The 8,127-nt window shown below is 34.1% G+C and overlaps 1 protein-coding gene across 1 annotated transcript in view; it reads left to right on the forward strand.

The window, feature by feature from the left end:
- The first annotated feature begins 4,056 nt into the window (after positions 1-4,056).
- The window catches only part of BRAF (B-Raf proto-oncogene, serine/threonine kinase), a 65,299-nt gene continuing 61,228 nt past the window's right edge, over positions 4,057-8,127 (forward strand). Inside the window, exon 1 of the mRNA XM_023530269.1 lies at positions 4,057-4,316. The gene's annotated coding sequence lies outside the window, so the exon portion shown is untranslated. The remainder of the gene's footprint in view (positions 4,317-8,127) is intronic.

Below are 8,127 nucleotides of genomic sequence, written 5' to 3' on the forward strand. Positions count from 1 at the left end.
TCTTCCTATGGCTATCCCAGAGCACACTGCCAGTTAGTGTCAGTGCTAGGACTAAAATTTATACCTCCAGTTACTAGTTAATATACTTTTTAATATGCCATGCTGTCTGTTTTATTTGTCCGTCTGTGGAGGACAAGCAGAGGAGTCATAAGGGGGCAAATGGTGCTGGGGAAAATAGTAATTCTTTGTTAATCAGTATTAGCCAACCATTTCTCTGTCTTGGTGGACTTTCCCCACCCTCAGATGGAATATATTTGTATCAATAACCATGTCTCACTGTAGCAGAGATTCAGTGCCCCCTCTACACACATAGTCTTGAGACTTTTTGATTTTCAAATTACATCTAACTAGGACGGTATATAGCAGACCATACCTCATAAGTTATATTGTTAGCGTATAGATTCCTATTCTCGGGACTAACACTACATCATTTCTCTGTAGAAGGCAGTATAATATAGTGGTTGAGATGAACTGTGGAGTCACACAGACCCTGTGTTTGAATCCTGGCTGTGCCTTAGTCTGCAGACAAGTTACCTATCCTCCCTATACCTCCCCTCATTGGTAAAATGGGAATAATACCACACATGGGGTAATTTAAGGATTGCGTTTATAAGTATGAAATAGCATACTTCCTGATAACATATTAAATGCTCCATATATCTTTGATTCATTAATTCAACAGATATTTATTGAGTGCCTGCTAACATTTATACTTTTCTAGCCTCTGGTGATATAGCAATTAAACAACAACAACAACAAAACTCTACCTTCAAGCAGCTTGTATTTTAATCAGGGGAGGGAATTACAGACAAACATAAATGAGTGAAAACATTGAACTTAGCGGTGTTTGATATGTTATTAAGAGGAACCGATTGCGATTACAGTATTCTTACCTGGAGAAAATTGACCAGGCCCAGGGAAAAGACCTGTGGGTACTGATATTTGAAGGCCCTCCAGTGAAAAACAAACTGTATTGATTACCCACTGAGATCCACCATTGTTCTTTATGTCTTAATGAATTTGGCTACACTATAATTTGGCTACACTATACTTCATATAAGTGGGAAAATATCTGTCTTTTTGTGACTGGCTCGTCAAAATTTTCTGTTTAACATTAAATAATAGTCATATGTATGTAGATACCACATTTTGTTTATCCTTCCATCTATTGACCATAAACGTAAGGCTTTATTTCTGGGCCCTCAGTTCTACTGTGTTATTCTGCATGTGTATTCTTATTCCAGTACCACATGTCTTGATTACTGTAGCTTTATAGTAACTTTTGAAATCAGGAAATGTGAATCTTCCAATTTTGTCCTCCTTTTGCAAGATTGTTTTGGTTATTTTGAGTCTTTTGCACTTCCATGTGAATTTTAAGATCATCTTGTCCATTTTTGCAAAAAAAATAATTGGGATTTTGATAAGGATTGCATTGAATCTATAGATAAATTTGGGTAGTCATCTTAATAATCTTAAATGTTATTAGATTTTTTTCAGCTCAAAAATAAATGACATGATCTGTGACCTCAATTTATAGTTTAGTAGAGTCATGTCAAGAACTCAGCTAAATAATATAGTAATAACAGTAATAACCACAACAAGAATTACTAGTACTACTTTAACTACTAATAAAAATATTTATTGGGTTTTTTGCTATGTATGTGCATAGGGGTGTTGGAGGTTCCAATTTGAGATCTTGTCATCATTTGAAACTATTTTGTAAAAGACTAGTATATTTCTGGATCTTGAAGGTAGGGTGGAAATAAATGGCTTTAGAGATACGAGGTTTTGAGAATTAAGGCAGGAGTGGTAAAAGAGTAATGATCATACACACTGAATGCAGCCAGGATAATGGGGTGAAATGAGCCAAGCGAGGTACAAAACAAGGTAGACAAGTACCTTGGTAGATTGCAGCTGCGACAGTGGAGAGGTAGAGTAAGTAAATGTTTTGTACTTAAGAAAAGGAAGAGAGCTACTGATAAATGCAGTGGAATAATAGTGTACAATCACGATGGAAAGAACAGTGTATTTTCAAAAATTAAGGCTAACATTTGGTAAATAACATTCAGAAAATGTATTGTTTACATTTATTACTTTTCTAAGGCTAACTTTATATAGTAAATGTGCTACTCAGATGACAGCGAATAGGAACATTTGATCTTTGAAAGGAGGAACTGTTGTCTCCCATACGGCGTGTATATAATCTTCAAAGGGTAGGAATTGCGTCAATCTTTATTTTTGTAGCCTGAGCCCCAAATAGCACCAGGCACATGTATGTCCAATATATATTTATTGAATGATTTAAGGCTCAGTAAGTAGATCATATTAAAAGAGATGCCCTTAAGTCAGCCTTTGGAACTGAAAGTTTAATGGAAATGCAGCTCAGAAATATTTGAATTGATTTGGTTATTATGTCCTGAAATGCTGTGAAACATTTCAAAGTCAGGGTAGGGGAACTAATCGGTTGTAAAGGAAAGGGCATTTTGATGTAGTTTAGGCTCTTTACCTCAGTAGCTCATTTTAATATTTTCTTTCTCCCTTCCCTCCCCCCCCGCAAATTATATGATAAAATCTAGCATACCAGGTCTAGTGACTGTTTTGAAATGAAGTTTTTCCTTCATTCCCCTCTACCTTTGATAATTCTTCCTTGCTTATAGAATGAAGTTCATGCTTCATAGCCTAGTATGTATATTTTCTACAGTCTGGTCTCCACTTTTTCAGTCTTATTATTTCCCTGTGTTCCTATTCTTCATTTAAATTTCATAAATATATATTGATCTCTTACTATGTCCCAGGTATTATGTGACATTAAGCTATACCAGTCTATAGTTTTTCCTCTATGTTTAAATTTTTCTGCTGCTTTATTTTGATATGTAGATTATCCTTTACACAGTACTCTCTTCTCTCCACTTAATTTCATCTACCTAAATGCTAATCTTTTAAGGCCTTCCTCTGTGCTCATTCTTGTATCAATAATGTTCTTTATTTCTCATATACAGCACTTGCACAAGTAAAAATACATTCATCTGCTTTTCTGCAGCCCAGTCATGAACTCCTTGAGCAGTAGGAAATGTCATTTCCACATCTTTTATTCTCCCTTGTAGCCTTTTATAAATGTTCGTAGCACTGCATCTATTTGTGGTGGTGGGGAGAAGTGGTAGACCATGGTGTGGGGGGAGGGTTATTACCACTGCCTTAAAGAACTGTGGACATGTATGTTTCAGTTCATTTCATCTCTTTCAATATCATTCTGTTTTCAGCATTCTTCCTACTTTTAGAATATGATATTTTATGTGGTCGTTTGACTTTATAGCCTTAGTCAAATGAAACTTCTAGAAAGATACCCTGATGGACAGTGGTCCCAGAATTTCTTGACTGCAGGATCTAAGCCACCTTTTCAAATAAAACTTTATTCTCTGAGCAGTATTTTAGAGGGAAGGAGGCCATCAGAGTTCCATAGTGAGAAGAATAAAGTATTTTAACTAATAGCTATTTTAGAAAGAAGATGGCAGTTATACATCTTCCAAGCCCTACTGAGAAAGTTTTGGTGATAATGGCAAGATCTGGTTCTGTGTACCTGAGTCTCTCTAATACCTCATCTCCTTTTCAATTTATTTTTCTGTTCTTTAGGGAAGGGTAATGAAACTTTATGTGCCTATAGCATTTTGGGAAAAAATACATTTTTAATGGAAGAGGTATTTATCCTTGATGTAGTGTAATATTTTATGTTAGATATATAGTTTGGAAGATAAATTGGGATTTGACCAGAAAATTGCAAATACATCTTCTTTTATTAATAGTCATAGATATTCTAGATATCTCTTATTTACATATCAGGTCCTCAATGTAACATAGTGTCATAACAAAAGATTTATCAATTTAAAGGTAAAAATACTAATTTACAGTACTTCTAGCACTTTGTAATTTACAGCTTAAAACCTTGTTAGCTAGATTATAGAGATTATAAACAAGGGCTTAAATTTTATATTTCTTTTTGTTAATGTCAGGAAGGAAAAAGTCCAGATTCAATGTAAGTCTACTTTATTTTATAGGCCTATGAAGAATACACCAGCAAGCTAGATGCCCTCCAACAAAGAGAACAACAGTTATTGGAATCCCTGGGGAATGGAACTGATTTTTCTGTTTCTAGCTCTGCATCAACGGACACCGTTACATCTTCTTCCTCTTCTAGCCTTTCAGTGCTACCTTCATCTCTTTCAGTTTTTCAAAATCCCACAGATGTGTCACGGAGCAACCCTAAATCACCACAAAAACCTATTGTTAGAGTCTTCCTGCCCAACAAACAGAGGACAGTGGTGAGTCAACTTTTAATATTATCATTGCCTTTTCTTTGTATTTTTTCATAAAGACCAGTTGTTGAAAATGAAATATACATACTCAGTGGTCATGCATATTGAAGCATCCATTTCAAACAAGAATGGAAAAGACATAATTATTTGGTGCCAAAGTCTTAATTCTAACAAACAGTATTGTTCTTAGTGTCAGATTTGACATTTAAACCTATCTGCCACACTTAAAGCACACTCAAGTCTAAGTACTAACTCAGTCAGTCAGAAATTTAAGACTTGTGCTTGTTTGTTGTCCAACATGTATCAGGTAACATTCATTCTTCACATTGAGAAGGTAAGATTCATTCTTCACATTGAGAAATCCCTATTTGGATTTATTATTAAATGTGGAATTTTTATTGTGCCTGATCTTTTTCCTCTTGTTTACATAATTTTTGATTGTCGATCATTAGTATTGCCGTTGGAACAGAGTTCTCTGTAAGTAACATTTAAGCAGAGAAACCTGCAGAATTATTATGGATGGCCCATAGTCCTAACATGCAATAAGTACTGTCAGTAGACTTAGTAATAATGCACCTACATACATCACTACTTTTTATAATGTATATGGGTGCTTTTGATATTAATTAAAAAAAAAATTTCATTTCCAAATGCTACTGAACTCAAAGCAGTTCGTAATTTTTTTCTTCAGACAGCATGAGTAGTAATGCTGGTTCTTCATGGAAAAAAGTTTGCTCACCTGTGCTGTAGTGACCTCCAGTGGGGTCATTTTGTCACCCTGTGCAGCAAATGGATGTGAGGGTCAATGTGTGGAAATACAAGAGTAGGCCTTTGGCTTGTGTCATGGAGGTAGTTGGAACTCAGATCTTCACATAAAGCTGAGCTTTGAAGAGCTTTACCTTCAGTGAAAATGTGAATTAAAGAAAATGTGTTTACCAGCATACATAAATAACAATGAAACTTGTCTGTCTTTGTCAGGGCTCCAGATAAAATTTAAAAATTCCCCTGTGAACTCTTTAACTATAGGCCTAATCTCACCATAGTGGGAGGTTCATATTTATACTACCTGCATTGTTCATGAACCCGCAACACAAGAAATTAACATAACTGCAGGTCCTAGAGTGGTAATAGCACTCAGGCACAGGGCAAAAAGCAGATGCATACCCTGCCTGGCCCATCTAGATCTCATGGAATTCACAGAGAGACTGTCCTACTGACTAGTTCAAAATCCCAGTTTATAAAATATACCAGGAAACAGTCTACTATTAGTGAGTTAGAAGATTTAGAAACAGCTAGATTAGATTCCTAAGAAGGAACCAAATAGAACTTTTAGGTCTTCAGATTTAAAACTCTGTGGATGACAGTTATCTATGAAGTATTCTTGCTAAAAATGATTGTAAGTTAAATGTCAAGCTTCTGGACCTTCTGTGTTACAAAAGAAGCACAGTAGGTAGAGGGAAAAGTTAAGCACCATGAGGAAATAATTAAACAAATTCAGAATGTGGACATCTTATAAGATACATGGCCTGGACTCAGTGTCATAGAGGATAAAAAGCTTGGGGATTATTCTACACTAAGACTAAAGAGACATAACAACCAAATTCAGTTTGTGATCCTGGTTTGGAAATAGGGTGGAAGAGCCATAAAAGACATTCTTGAGACTGAAAAATTTTGAATGTTGACTGAGTATTAGATATTATATGCAATTAACTTAAAAATGTGATAATAGTTATGTAGGAAAATATCTTTATTCTTAGGAAATACATGCTTAAGTGTTATGCCTACAACTTTTTTTCCTGCTCTTTTTGAAATATAATTTAAAGTATACAAATTTCAAGTCTACAGATCAATGACGTTCTACAGATGTAACTGCCATGCAGATCAAAATATAGGACATTTCTAATGCTTGAGAGGATTCTTTAGTGTCCATCTCATTCTCAAAAATAACCATTTTCTGACTTTTATCTCAATTTAGAACTTACTGTCAAATGGTATGATGGAAAACAAAATTTATAAAAATATGTAAATATGTAAATTATATAAATATATAAGATACATACATAAAAGATAAAGATATAAATATGAAAAAATAATTTTAGAATCTAAGAGAGAATTTGGTTGTTAATTCTGTTATTCCTTCTAATTTTCTATATGTTTGAAATTTTTCATAATAGAGCTGGAAAAATTCGAACAACATAGAATAAAGGAAAACTAGAAAGTCCATCAACAGATGCATAGATAAACAAAATGTGGTATATACATACAATGGAATATTATTCAGCCTTACAAAGAAGGAAAGTCTGACACATTCTACAGCATGGATAAATGTTTATGCTAAGTGAAATAAGCCAATCACAAAAAGAAAAGAAAAAAATAATACATGATTCTATTTATATGAGGTACCTAGAGTAGTCAAATTCACAGAGACAGAAAAGTAGAATGGTAGTTGTTAGGGCCTGGGGAAAGGGGGAAATGAAGAGTTATTTAATGGATATAGAGTTTCAGTTTTGCAAGACGAAGAGCATTCTGGAGATTGGTTGCAAAAAAATATGAATGTACTTAACACAGCTAACTACATTTAAAAATGATTAAGATGTTAAATGTTGTTACATGTATTTTATCATAATTAAAAAAAAAGTTTGGCAATTTTATAAAAAGTTAAACGTATACCTAGCATATGATTCAGCCATATTCTACTCCTAGGTATTTACCCAAGAGGAAAGAAAACATATGCCCAAAGATTTGTGCAAAAATGTTCTTAGTTGCTTTATTTCTAATAGTCCAAAATTAGACATAACCCAGAAGTCCATGAACAGGTCAATGGTTAAACACATCGTGGTCTATCCATAGAAAGAAATGCATTACTGATACACGAAACTGTAGTTTACCAGTATACAAAAGTAGGCCTGCCTGGATCAAAGAGAAATTTACATTTATGATTTTGATAAATACCTTCAAGTTTTGTTTCATAGGTCTTGCTTAGTTTTGCACTGCTACCAGCATGTATGAGATGCCTATTTACCACAGCTTCATCAGCAGAATATGTTGTCAATCTTTTAGATTTTTGCCGCTCTGATAAATGAAAACTATCTTGGCAGGTTTGAGTGAGGTTGAACACCTTTTCCTATGTTTGAAGACTGTTTATGTTTGTATTTCTGTGAGCTGTCTTTCATGTCCTTTGCCCATTTTTTTAAATTGGGTTTTTGGTCTTGATTGTAATTTCTCAACTCTATCAGAAAGATTATATGCGATTATCTGAAAAGCAAATGTTTTTTACCAGTTTGAATTTGTCTTTTGCCTTTGTTTATAGTGCATTTGTTTATTTTGCCATCTAAAAGGTTCTTAATTTTACGTAGTTAAATTTAATATTTTGTCTCCTATGGTTTCCAGATTTTGCATCATAAAGGCTTTCTTCACTTGAGGTTATAAAGGAGTTTGCCTTGTTTTCTTCCAGTTCTTTTATGGTTTATCCCTTTCTTCCTTCTTTCCAGATCTAAATCTTTGATCCATTTGATGTTTACCCTAGTATACAGTATGAGGTATAGATGAACTTTTTTTCTAGATTGGGTATAGTTGTCCCAACAAAAATTATTAAAAAGTTTATCTTTAACTTATTTCAGATGCTGTCTTCATTCTAATTTTCTTTATGTGTTGGAGTCTCTTTTGGTCTTTCTTTTGTGTTCCATTGGTCTGTCAGTGTATTCAACAGATACTATCATGAAGGAGCAAGCAGTACAAAAAATCAGCCTACAGAAATGGAATGAAGTGTTGATTGATGAGTTTCCCTTGGTGATAGAGCAGAAAACCAAAATTTTGC

This window comes from Pteropus vampyrus, unplaced genomic scaffold (genome assembly GCF_000151845.1).
Source record: "Pteropus vampyrus isolate Shadow unplaced genomic scaffold, Pvam_2.0 Scaffold48, whole genome shotgun sequence".
Taxonomy (NCBI): domain Eukaryota; kingdom Metazoa; phylum Chordata; class Mammalia; order Chiroptera; family Pteropodidae; genus Pteropus; species Pteropus vampyrus.